The sequence below is a fragment of the Electrophorus electricus genome, chromosome 7, assembly GCF_013358815.1.
Source record: "Electrophorus electricus isolate fEleEle1 chromosome 7, fEleEle1.pri, whole genome shotgun sequence".
In the NCBI taxonomy this organism is placed as follows: Eukaryota; Metazoa; Chordata; class Actinopteri; order Gymnotiformes; family Gymnotidae; genus Electrophorus; species Electrophorus electricus.
The window spans coordinates 10,619,163-10,632,299 of record NC_049541.1 but is presented as its reverse complement, the minus strand read 5'-3'; the positions used below and the strand labels follow the sequence as shown (position 1 = coordinate 10,632,299).

At 44.8% G+C, this 13,137-nt stretch overlaps 1 protein-coding gene across 11 annotated transcripts in view; it reads right to left on the bottom strand.

Moving 5' to 3' along the window:
* The window catches only part of magi2a (membrane associated guanylate kinase, WW and PDZ domain containing 2a), a 194,112-nt gene that overhangs the window by 102,268 nt on the left and 78,707 nt on the right, over positions 1-13,137 (bottom strand). The gene's annotated exons all lie outside the window — the stretch shown is intronic.

The window sequence follows — 13,137 nt, the reverse complement described above, 5'->3', positions numbered from 1 at the left end:
AATGGCTATTCGCAGGGGATTAAAATAACCTGGGGTTATTTTTACTGGTCGTAAAAAAAAATAAAATAAAACATTTTAAAAGGGAGACTGGTGGCCTTAACACCTGTAATTTGACACATGCCATATTATAGCTTTCTTTACTCTATCATTAATAGAAGTAGTTTTTCAACGGGCACTCTCTGGGCACCTGCTAGTCTCCAGCAGTATTTTCTCCTTTTCTCAGCTCGGAAGCCGCTCCAGGTGTGGCAGTGTTCGGAGCTGAGAGGATTCCATTAACAGAAAGTGATGGTACATGGAGAAAAACAGGAAATGATACTGGATTATTGTGAATTGAGTCATGATTTTTCAAGGTTCCTAGATTATGTAACAAATAATGAACAGATACCATCAGTGAACAGCTAATTTACTTTTTTAAAAGTAGTTTCCTAGAATCTTATGTGACTTTTAGGTCTTTTGTCACCATATTTGTGAATATTTATATTGGGACTCATTGATTATAGAGAACACATGACGTATACCAGTCCTGAGGTGACATTAAGAGCATCACGTCTCACTGCCAGTCAGTAGCAGTGCAGTCGACAGAGCACCTAAGAGCTCAAACTCCCACAGCACTGCCTGTTACATTAGGACCATGACATAGTGGGGATTCCTATGAATGAAGGCAGTAATGTAATAAACGTGTTATTAAATAATTAGCTTTGACAAACCTAACAGGTAGTGCTTAACTCAACAGCCACATTTCATGGTACTATGGTGGAATCATCTGTAATTATGTGAGTGGGGGGCTTTCATTGGTACTTTACGTAATAAGAATACCAGGCACTTATGCAATGGGTGTTGAAGGAGTGGGTGGAGTAGTCAGAGATTAATATGTTCCTCATACTTCTGTCTGTGTGTGTGTGTGTGTGTGTGTGTGTGTGTGTGGCTACTGCTGGAGCTATTTTTAGACATGCTGTTGATATTCAGCAACCTGAAATAGCTTCAGGAACAATGCTCACAGTTTCAGCCATCCAGGCAACTTTTATTGTGCAAATGAAGTGAGCATTTTTATTGTGCTGGCTAGAACATAGGACTGTTGTGACAAACACACATTCATATACACACACTCAAGACGTATAAAAACATAAAAAAAAACAATCATGTGAGTGCATAAACATGTATAAAGATCTCAGTGAGAGAGAGACTCCCTTATGCCTAAAGATGACTAGGGAGACTAAAGCACAGTGGTTTGGTATCTGTGTCACCAGCTCACAGAGCTCATATCACTGAGGTCCAGCAGCTGGACTGCACTGCACCTGTACATACCTGCTACCATTACGTAGAGCTCATATCACGGAGGGAGAACAGATGGATTATATTTCTACTGTATATACCTGTTACCGTTACATAGAGCTCGTATCACGGCGGGATAACAGCTGGATTATATTTCTACTGTACATACCTGCTACCATTACGTAGAGCTCGTATCACGGAGGGAGAACAGCTGGATTATATTTCTACTGTATATACCTGTTACCGTTACATAGAGCTCATATCACGGAGGGAGAACAGATGGATTATATTTCTACTGTATATACCTGTTACCGTTACATAGAGCTCGTATCACGGAGGGATAACAGCTGGATTATATTTCTACTGTATATACCTGTTACCGTTACATAGAGCTCGTATCACGGAGGGAGAACAGATGGATTATATTTCTACTGTATATACCTGTTACCGTTACATAGAGCTCGTATCACGGAGGGAGAACAGATGGATTATATTTCTACTGTATATACCTGTTACCGTTACATAGAGCTCGTATCACGGAGGGATAACAGCTGGATTATATTTCTACTGTATATACCTGTTACCATTACGTAGAGCTCGTATCACGAAGGGAGAACAGATGGATTATATTTCTACTGTATATACCTGTTACCGTTACATAGAGCTCGTATCACGGAGGGAGAACAGATGGATTATATTTCTACTGTATATACCTGTTACCGTTACATAGAGCTCGTATCACGGAGGGAGAACAGATGGATTATATTTCTACTGTATATACCTGTTACCGTTACATAGAGCTCGTATCACGGAGGGAGAACAGATGGATTATATTTCTACTGTATACTATATTTCTACTGAGACAAGCACAAATGGGACATCATGACCCCAAAACACACACACACACACACACACACACTTGTACACACTTCAATCCACACTCACAAACTAAACATACATAGGGGCATTTTAGATCACACTGAAGCAACACCCTATAGCAAAAAACCACCACCAACACGCACAAACCTGATTCTCAGTGAGAATCCAAGGAGCTTATACAAATACTTTGGTACATACTGATGTGCTAACAATACTGAATAGTGTACGTGGGTGTGTGTTAGTGGACGTACGCGTGTGTGTGTGTGTGTGAGTGTGTATGTGTGTGTATGTTTGGGTCATGATGAAGATGGACAAACACTATGAAACTTCTCCCAACATCCCCACCCGGCTGACATCATGTCTGTTTCCATGGTGACGCCTCCGCCAGCCGGAAATCCGACAGGAGAGAGAGAGAGAGAGACTGCACCCGCCATCAGTGAGGAAGCAAACACACAGAATACTAAACATGAAGACACACACACACACACACACACACACAGGCACATAATGTCTCATAGCTTTTATCAGTCTCTTTTTAGTCAACGGTGAATAGTATCAACAGAAATTAACCATGACATACAAATGTCACAGCAGCCAACACTGACATTAGAGGAGAGGAAGTAAAAAAAGACAAATACAAAAACAGAGACAGAAAAACAGACATCAAGACAGAAAGAAGTGAGAAGTAGAGGTGGAAAGAGGCAGAGAAAGTAAGACGCAGAGGGAGAGAAGACCAGACTTGAGCACTAGAGAAAAGGTGAGTGGAAAGATTTGAGAAGGTTCTCCCTTAGCCAGTCAAACTGCCACTGGCAGACAGAGAGGCTGATGAGAGGACAAGAGCTCCACTGACATTTCGATATTTTTAAACTGCTTTGACCCTTTTGTGATGGAGTCTATTTATAGCCTGACAGAGAGAAAGAGAGAGAGAGAGAGAGAGAGAGAGAGAGAGAGCGTGTGGAGCTTCCTCATCATGCTCTGCCCAAACGAAATCCACTTTCACAAAGAGAGAGGAAGCTCTGTAACAGCCCCAAATCAGTGCTACAGGCATAGTCTCACACACACACCAACACACACACACACGCACGCATGCACACACACACACACACGCACACACGCACGTACTCACACACACACACACACACACACACACACACACACGCCCACATGCACACACACAAACACACACACATGCACGCATGCACACACACTCTACACCCCCCCCACACACACATACACACACGCACACCCACACGTGCAACACATATATATAAGCTCCAACTGGTTTGGGATAGTCAGTAAAGGCCATGTGGCCCTGCTACAATGCCGAACCCACAGCAGCAACACACACACACACACATGCACACACATCCTTAAAACAATTCAACTCACACATGCTCATTCAGATGCTAACGTGCATACACTCGCACAAGCATATACACAGCATTTACACGTACTCGCACACACAGGTGCAAAATACACACTCAAACGTGCACTGGCAAAAACATGCACACGCGTACACACACCCGTGTACATGCATCATGCTTTGTCTGAGCTAGCTGGGTGCTGTATCAGACAGCCGGGTCCAGGCTGTAAACCCATCTGAAGCCCAAAGCCCTTTATCCTTCTACAAAGCCCTGGCCATACCCAGCTTCCCTCTCTATTCTCATCCTGCATATTTACAGTGCACTCCAGCGTGTGTTGTTTTTGCTCCGTATTGGATTCGGAATGAAACAGAGTCTATGATGCTAAAACGCGGACGGCACCTTTAACTCGGCAGGGTTCAAATCCGCGCTGGGTGAACCATATAAGAATCACGGCCTTTTATACACACTAGCCACTCCATTTCAGTGGACCATATATAATTGTAGAATTGCCTGCTCAGTGATATCTTGGCCAGCTGTGTGTTTTTATTAGCTCTTGCAAATGAGTGCTGACATGCGGTCTTGATGGGCTATTTGCATGTGGAGTTTCTCTGGTCCCTCAAAAGAAAAATGTCAAGGCCAGCAAAGCAGACCATCAGGAGGCTGGAGGATACACCCGCCGAGAGGTCTCACAGTAGCCTTACCACTTATGAGCCTCAAGAACAAAGATCCCTTTTATACTTGTTTGTTTTATGTCATGAGTGTCAGGATTATATCCAGAGGGATTATGCACATAAAAATACAAGTGTGAACATCCCCAAGACTTTCAACACCTCTTAAAACCATATAGAACGGATATAAATGCCAATCATTTAAACCACTACAGGAGGTGGCCTGCATACATGTGTAAATACACCTCTCTCTCTGAGACACATCAGACAGCTAAAACTCCTCTTCCACATATCACAGGAAGCGACCATCCAGAAACCACCTCCATGCAGAAACACCTGCTCACGATCCCCAGCATCTCGCCATCTCACCAGGGAAGCGTGCTGGCCAGAGGAGCTGCCGCGCTCGGATGTCTTTACTGACAATGACAGCAGCAGCTGCAAGATGCAACTCTGACAGAGGCGTGAGCGTTTTACGGCTCGGATCCAGCCAAACGCGCCCCATAGCGTGGGGTGGTTGGTGGCGGCCCCAGGCCTGTGACCCCACACATACGGCCCAAGCGGCCATGTGAGCAGCCGAGTCAGTCACCTGACCAGGACTGCGCTGAGCAACAGAAAATGGTTGCATTCCATCACCTGGGAAGATATCCAGTGTGCGTGGTGTCTGTGGAATTTAGAGAGTTGTTCACTGTAAGTAGCGAGCATGACAATTTTATTAAAGGTTCTGCATAATTAGGCATTTTCACTTACTTAGTATCCCCTGAAAAAGGAGTAACTGTGTGGAAACAATGCTGAAATGTCTATATGGTTAACATAATACAATATAAATACACAGAGATGAACTGAGAACTAAATTCAGCCCTGGACCTTTTTTAGATCAGCCCACTACAATCAACCCCCCCCCCCCCCAAACACACACACACACACACACACACACACACACGTATTCTTGAATAAGTAGAACTGCGGTAACAAGTAACTAAATGATAACACACCTGTAGTGCACCATGTTGGACATGAAATTGCAGAACATTATTTCACATTCGATTAAATCTTTGTAATTTTTAAGTAGTGCTCCAAGTATGGGGCTGAGAGTCTCTACCTAAGCAGCAGACTAGGCAAACTACCGTGGACACACTACACAATCACTATACTGTTCACGCTACACAACTTGCTGTTTTGTCATCGGGAATTTTGAAGTCGTTGTGGTTTCCACACTACACTGCAACAAGGGATCGCACACCACGAGATCTCACACAGTCACCATCTGACGAGTCTGGTCTCCAAGTTACACGAAAACACGCGAGACGTGACACGAGGAATGTCATGATACCACATTATAATATTAGAATACTTACATTCTAATACTTACATTTTTAGCTCTCTCAACGGCCCACCAGGAATTATCCCGGAACTCCCGATGGCTAGTCTATCCCTGTTAATACAGCTGTAAAATACCCAGGAATTAAGGAAGTCATCCTGCTCTTTTTAACCACCTGTTGGTTCTTTCAAACCCAGTGCGCTCTTTGTTTCTCCATCTTTATTTCTCACCTCCGTCTCACTCCTCTGTCTCCATCATTTCCTGGGCATCTGCGTTGCTTGCGCTAACAGGAATACCATAAACACAAGTCACAAGAACATAAATGGGCTTCAGAGTCGTATATCGGGAAATCACCTGCCAGTGGGAACCGCTCCATGATAGCCAACCTGCTGGGCTGTAGTGTGTCTAACATCTGGGCATAAGATATGTGGTGCTTTTCATGTCTCAATAATGAGACCATACTTCCTTTTAAAATGCCGTCCTTTTAGTAATTTCTGTATTTTTACCCATTTATTTTTCATAATAATACAAATTAATTCTAAATTCTGTTAATTGTAGGCTTGCTAATGGCTTTAACTGTTATGTAACAGGTGTAACTGGTATAAATGCTCAGCATTACATGAAAAATATGAAACCACCACCTTTATGAAAGCATCCACGTATACTGTTTATTTCCTCCTTCAAGCATCTAAATCGGCCTAGTGTTGTAATTGCAAAGTCCTCCCTGTATCTCGCACATCCCCCACCACACACACCTCCCTTTCTCACACCTCCATCTATCTCTCTCTCTCTCTCTCTCTCTCTCTCTCTCTCTCTCTCTCTCTCTCTCTCTCTCTCTCTCTCTCTCTCTCTCTCTCTCTCCCCCCTCCCTCTCCCTCTCTCTGGCTGTTCCGAGAGTTCTGCAGGCCCTTGTCTCTGAATGGTCCACCTTTAATACTAAAACAGTAACTGGGTTACTGAGCAGAGAAACGCACAAGCAGCGCAAGCGGGGAAACACAGAGAGACGGAGACGGAAACTGGATTCACCTGCAAGCAAAACGCGTCCACGTGAACACGCACGCGCATGCACGCGTACAAGTGTTCTCATCGAGACGTCTCATTTTTTAAGTTTCGAACTTTTGCTAAAACAAATACCTTTTTAAACATGTAGTGGTGCAGAAGCCTTTTAGAAAAAAGCTTTAATTTCCGCAGTTAATAGAGAAATACAGAGTGCGATATAGACGTGTCTAACCATTTACTAAAGGAGACACTCATAATGTAGCATATAAATGTATCGCTCAAAACACAGTCGACTGTATTGTTAGGATAATTGCCCTTTAGCAGTACTTGGCGGTGCTGTCATTTAAATGCCGCGTCCCTCCAGGTCCTTCCCTTCTCCCGCTCTCATTCTTTTCTTTCTTTCTCTGCTTTTTTACATGAGCCCTTTTCCTTTGCTCTCCCTTGTTTCTTGCTCTTTGTTTTCCTGGACGTTTTTAAAAGTGCTGCAGCCTGCTCGGCTATTACTCACCGCGCTATGGCTGGCTTCACGCCGCGCCACGCTCCATCGGCACGCAATCGAGAAAGCTGTACATGCGACGCACACACACATTAAAGGACTAGCACAGTGGTGTGATAACACACCGTCAGAAACGGTTGTAGCTGTAATATTAAAAAGCAGAGGGGAGAAGCTGCACTCCAGGTCCATATGTTAATCAGGACTACGCTAGCCTGCTGAATATTCAGACGGCCATTAATTAAAGTAAGATTAAGCTCAAGTGTCCGTTTCCTTCTCTTGGTCTTTTTATAAACCAGACTGGATATCAGGCATCAAATACGATTATCCAGCTCCGCAACCAGTTTATGATTACGGTTTGTGGAGGCCCATAAACAGACAACATCACAGCGAGAGAAAGAGAGGTAAAGAGGAGAGAGAGATTTAGCACTCCCAACAGCCTGTGCCGTCCTCACAGCACAGGACGGGGACATGAGGGTGTGTCCAGAAGGCATATGCCATTTTGGGTTTTGTTCAGATGCATCGTTGTTCTCTGTGTACAAACTAGGGACGTGAAGTAGCAGCTTCATAGGAGGAGGCGCTGATTAATCCGTATCTTCTCAGAACAGCATAGACTTTGTCTAATACCTTTAACCAGCTGCACTGAGCAACCTTGTATACTACAGACAAAGAAAGACTTATTTACATATTAGCCTTGAAAAAAAAAAACAGGCAGCTATCCCAACTTTTATCAATTATTCAGTAAAGCACTGAAACTGCAGTCAATGTATAGCAGGTGGTTTATTGGTTTGGGTTTAGATATGGCTCTTCAGCTAGCGGATTCCCCTAGTTTTCCCGTTTCACTGGGCCGACCTCCTACACTTGTAGAGTGCAGGGTGTGCAGCAATACGCACGGTGCACAGACATAGTATGTCAGTATGTTGTCATACTGCAAGCTGAGGACAAAAACAGAAACATTCACAAAAACAGGATCCTAAGTGCTCTAAATGACACGGGACGCTTTCAGTCTATTTAAACCCCCGTCAGTGCGTGCTTAGTGTTGCTCCATGTTTGTTAGCGTCTGAGCAGAATGTTAGTATCCATGTTTGTGTAGCCATTGTTATTGTTTGTCTAGCCTATGTCAATGTTACCATCTTTATCGTTAGCGCTAAGTGTGTTTATGTTCACTGTTAATGTTATGTGTGAGTGCCACCATTGTCTTATACGTTCGATGTTATTAAATGTTTCACAAAGTCGAGGGAGTCTGCGTCCTGTTCCGCGCCCTGCGGCACTCGGGCAATTGTTACACTAAACACGCAGACCAAGCACGGTAACATAACTAACTTGGCCCAAAAGCTAATTGCTGGCTATTGTGTTTTATTCTCTGTTTGCACAATTAGGCAGAGTTCAACTGGGCCCAAGAACAACAACAACAAAAAAAAAAACAACTCAGTTCATAAAAACTATATTGTTTTACCTGACAAAAAATGAATAATTATAATGTCTCCATTCAACAGTCAGTATGAATTTTTCATAGATGTAATTAAAATCTATATAAATAATGTATAATGCATTTATTTGTTTCCTAATCTTGCTCCTACGGTACCTGTGCGCTGCGCAGTTTCCTGTCTTCCCTGCTCTAACACATTTGTGGACTCATGAAGGGCTTATTACTTAGCTAATGACCTGAGTCAGATGTATGGTGGGTAGGGAGAACTCTAAACTCTTGCACCACAAGGCTGTTCTGGGCCAGGACCACGAAGGCCGAGCCTCTGCGCTGAACTCGTCTGAACCTTAGCGTTGAGAGGCAACATTTCACTGCAACGTCCTTGTGATCCCCGAGCCCAGTGACACAGCAGTTTCCTCAGGGCCTGTGTGTAACGACACAGCCCTCGGGTTACCGCGGTCGTTGGAGCCGCCATGGCGCCTCTTATCTGGCCCGCCTCACTTGCCATGATATCAGTCTCCTCCCTCCACCTCTCATCACTCTACTTCCCTCTGAGGGGAAGAGATAGGAGCACCGATTACAGCGGAAGTAAACAAACCACTGCCCAGACTCGGTCACCCAGACAGGACAAAAACGCCGGCTTTGTTGTCGTTTCCCTTCTCTTCTGTTGTTCTTTTGGTCTACATTCTTTAGAAGACTACGAAGAGCGCAAAAATACTCACACCGGTATGGGACGGGCCGGATCGTTCCGGCTCAGAAAACCCTCTGCACATTTTGGTTTGTTTATCTGCGCGCTTGCTTACTTGTTTCTGTTTGACTTATTCTGAGCTGTGCAAGCGTGCTGTGCCTCTTCCGTACAGTAACTGACGCTGAGCTGAAAAGACTGAACTGATGCCAGCGCTGCCGTCTCTGAACAGCAAGTCAAACGAACAGCTTCACCGCATCCTCACTGAGGCTGAGGGAAGTCAAAGACGTTGAAACACAGACCCGTAAACATCCGGACTGTGGTTGACGTTAAAGGCTCGGCTTCGGACACCCGCTGCTTCTAGATCCCGCTGAATGCAGGCCGCTCGTTTAGAGGATGGGGTTAACGATGAAGACGTCAACGGGGAGGAAGATGGCAAGGCCTTTGCCGATAGCCCGCTGAGTGGCGCGGCACACGGGGAGGGGAGGGCACCATCCGCTTCCGCTACTCCCCTCTCCCTTCCCATGGGGCTGTGTGGCAAAGCGTGGGGCTGCCTTTAGTAATTAGTGCAGAGAGAGCGCGTTGGAGGACCTGGACCTGCCACCTTCTCTGAATACAGGGGTTGGGGTGTTGGGGGATAGAGAGAGTGAGAAAGAGAGAGAGAGAGAGAGACGGAGACGGAGCGTGTACCCGACGCGCTCTCTGCTGCTTGCTGCCACCCTCGCCCACTTTAATTAGAGGAGATGGAGACCTCGGGGAGAGGTCAGCCATCTCCACCATCCTCCTCTGACCTCCATCTCGCCCTCTTCTTCTCCCCGTCCCTCGTACCTCGTGGCTCACCTAGCTACCCCCCACCCCCGCCCCTAACCCCGAGGCTACTGTCCTTAGAACACCCTTTCACACACTGTGCTTTTATAGCGCTTGCTCTCTTTTTCTCGCTGAGTCAGGTATGTTGGGAACAAAGCAAACACTGTGCCTTGTGGTGGACAGTTCAGTGTCATCTTACGTGCAGGTGCATTCGATGAGTCGGTGAGCAGACCGTTTTGTTTGTTTATGTGTCGGCGAGTGTGTCTGTGCCACGTGCGGTATGGTGAGTAAATAATATATATCTCATTGGCTTGGCTTCCTCTAGCTCAGGAAGAAATGTTGTCTCTTTAGGAAGGGGGGAGAAATTGATGCTCTCTGGCTCAAGAGCACTAGTGCAGACTAGTAGTTATGGCACCATGGGAACGTAGGCAAAATTCCAGCCGTGTGAAATTCAGCCCTTCACAAGTAGCTCACAGGGAGTGAGGGCACAAGTGAGTGTGAAAAATGGAGGGAGAGAAAGAGACAGATTGTGTGGATGTGGATGTGTGCATGTATTTGTGTGTGAGTGTGCGCGCATGTATTCGTGCATGTGTGTTTATGTGTGTGCTAGTGCGTGTGCATGTGCATGTTTGTGTGTGTGTGTGTGTGTGTGGGTGCCATCACAGGTCCCGCAGTGCTGAATAATGCAAAGCGGGATGTTTGTTTGCGCACGGTGTTTCTTGCGTGCTTGAAAGTGCCATGCCAGCTCTCAGCGGGAACAGTAATACCGAGGAGCATCTCGGCGGTCTCCTCAGAGACCCACGCAGTGCACACTTCACCAGCACCAAACTGCTCTGTCCATAATGACCGCGATACGTCTGCACTACTGTCACTGACCAAGTGACCACTATGCACCTGCAGACAGAACCTTTCTCTAACACACTCCACGATAGAAACAGCATTACACCAGCACAGATGCGCACAAGAATGCCAGGACCTGCTAAAAGTAAAGTTATGAACCCCCAAACTGTATCATACAGGATCGCTGTCCTGGGGTGGAGACCAGCTCACAGTACCATACACATCATGATACATGTGCCATGATTCAATAAATGTTTATTATGCACCATTATGGAACTTCAATACTTAGGAATTCCACTTAAGAACATGTAGGATACTATCACATAAACTCATAAGCCATATATATATATATATATATGGCTTATGAGTTTATGTGATAGTATCCTCCATGTTCTTAAGTGGATATATATATATATATGGCTTATGAGTTTATGTGATAGTATCCTCCATGTTCTTAAGTGGATATATATATATATATATATATATATATATATATATATATATATATATATATATATATATATATATGGCTTATGAGTTTATGTGATAGTATCCTCCATGTTCTTAAGTGGAATTCCTAAGTATTGAAGTTCCATAATGGTGCATAATAAACATTTATTATATATTTATATATTTATTATATATTTATATATTTATTATATATATATGAGCTAAGCAGATTACTTCATCCACAGTGATGGAATTATGGGTATGCATACACAGATAAATAAATAAACATTGATACAAAGCTTCAAAATATGAACGCAAAAACATGAAAAATAGAACGAGGATTCTAGTCTGTCGTATATGCACAGCTTTACCCTGCACAACATGAATGGCACGGTGTGTCAGCGTTTGAAGTCCTGTGGAGAACCAGCACAATAACATAAATCTCCACACCACAGTTTTAAATATATGACAAACTACACTGTGACTAGTACCCACTTATTCACATATAGAGAAGATGACTGTTATGAATTACTTTGGATCATTAAGAATTTTGATGAAAAATGATAAATAATACACATAAGCACAATAAACTCCAGAATCCATATTACTCCTTCCATAAAAAGGCTTGCTCCTGCAAAAACACACACATTCAAAACACTGCCAAAGAAACCCAACACCAGAAACACAACTGCTTATACATTCTCCCTACTATTCAAACATGCTTACGCATGCACACACACACGCACACACACATACACACACACACGCACACGCACACACACACGCACACACACACACACACACACACACACACACACACACACACACACACACACACACACACACATACACACACACACATACACACACACACATACACACACACACACACACTAGGAAATGCATACCACAGCAGCTTTGACCACAAATACAATATGGCTCACTTCTACTAAAGAAACACGACATGGGAAGCTATATATTCAAGAGAGCAGAGATTTTCACACCCAGAAAAACAGTGGATACCACACTGCTGTCAACAACACTGTTCGATTATATGTACGTTGTGGATGTGGGATGTGTAGATGTGTATGGAGGGGTATCGTGGAGGGGGGTGGCAGAGGGAGAGATAGAGTGCTGTGAGACCACAGGTAGATATCACTGGCAGCCAACTACACCTCATTAACATCCAGATCTCTCTCGTCTGTAGGCGTCTGCGTGTGTGTGAGTGTATCCGCGTGTGTGCGCGCGCCTGTGTGTGTTTGTCCCGCTTCAATGAATCTCAGCACTAGATCAGCAGCATGACATCTGTAGAACAACATAACATGAATGACTGAATGACCCCTACAAAGAGCACAGGCACACAAACACACACACACACACACACACACACACACGCTGACAGGTACAAGCACAAACATCGCTAGTGTCTGAGGTCATATTCCATGGCAGGGTGTGTGCGGGTCTCATTTGCAGTAAAGCACTTCTGCAGCTCTCCCTAACCAAGAGAGCCCTCTTTCCCTTAGTCCCACCTCAACACCTTCTCTCTCCCAGGGAGTGCACATAACAGACATGTGAACAACCCAATCAGAGCGCCGTCTCATAGGTGCCCGAGTTACTGTTATATGTTCTCTCACAGCATGGATGCAAGGAGGGAGGGAGGGGGGGGGGGGGGAAGAGGGAAAGGCGTCATCGGTCTGACGGAGACGCAGGGGAAGAGGTGGCAGTTGCCATGGAAACCCCAGCCGATGCTCTCGCCATGCTGCCCAAACACAGCATCCTCTTAGAGAGGCGAGAAGAAGGAAAGCGGGAGAGGACAGGAAACCGATGTGTCCATGTGTGTAGGGGTCATTCTGTTGTGAGTCATAGCTAAAGAAGGTGGACAAAATAACAGAAACACTTTAAAAAAAGGTGTTCGGCGTTGCAGTAACTACAGTCA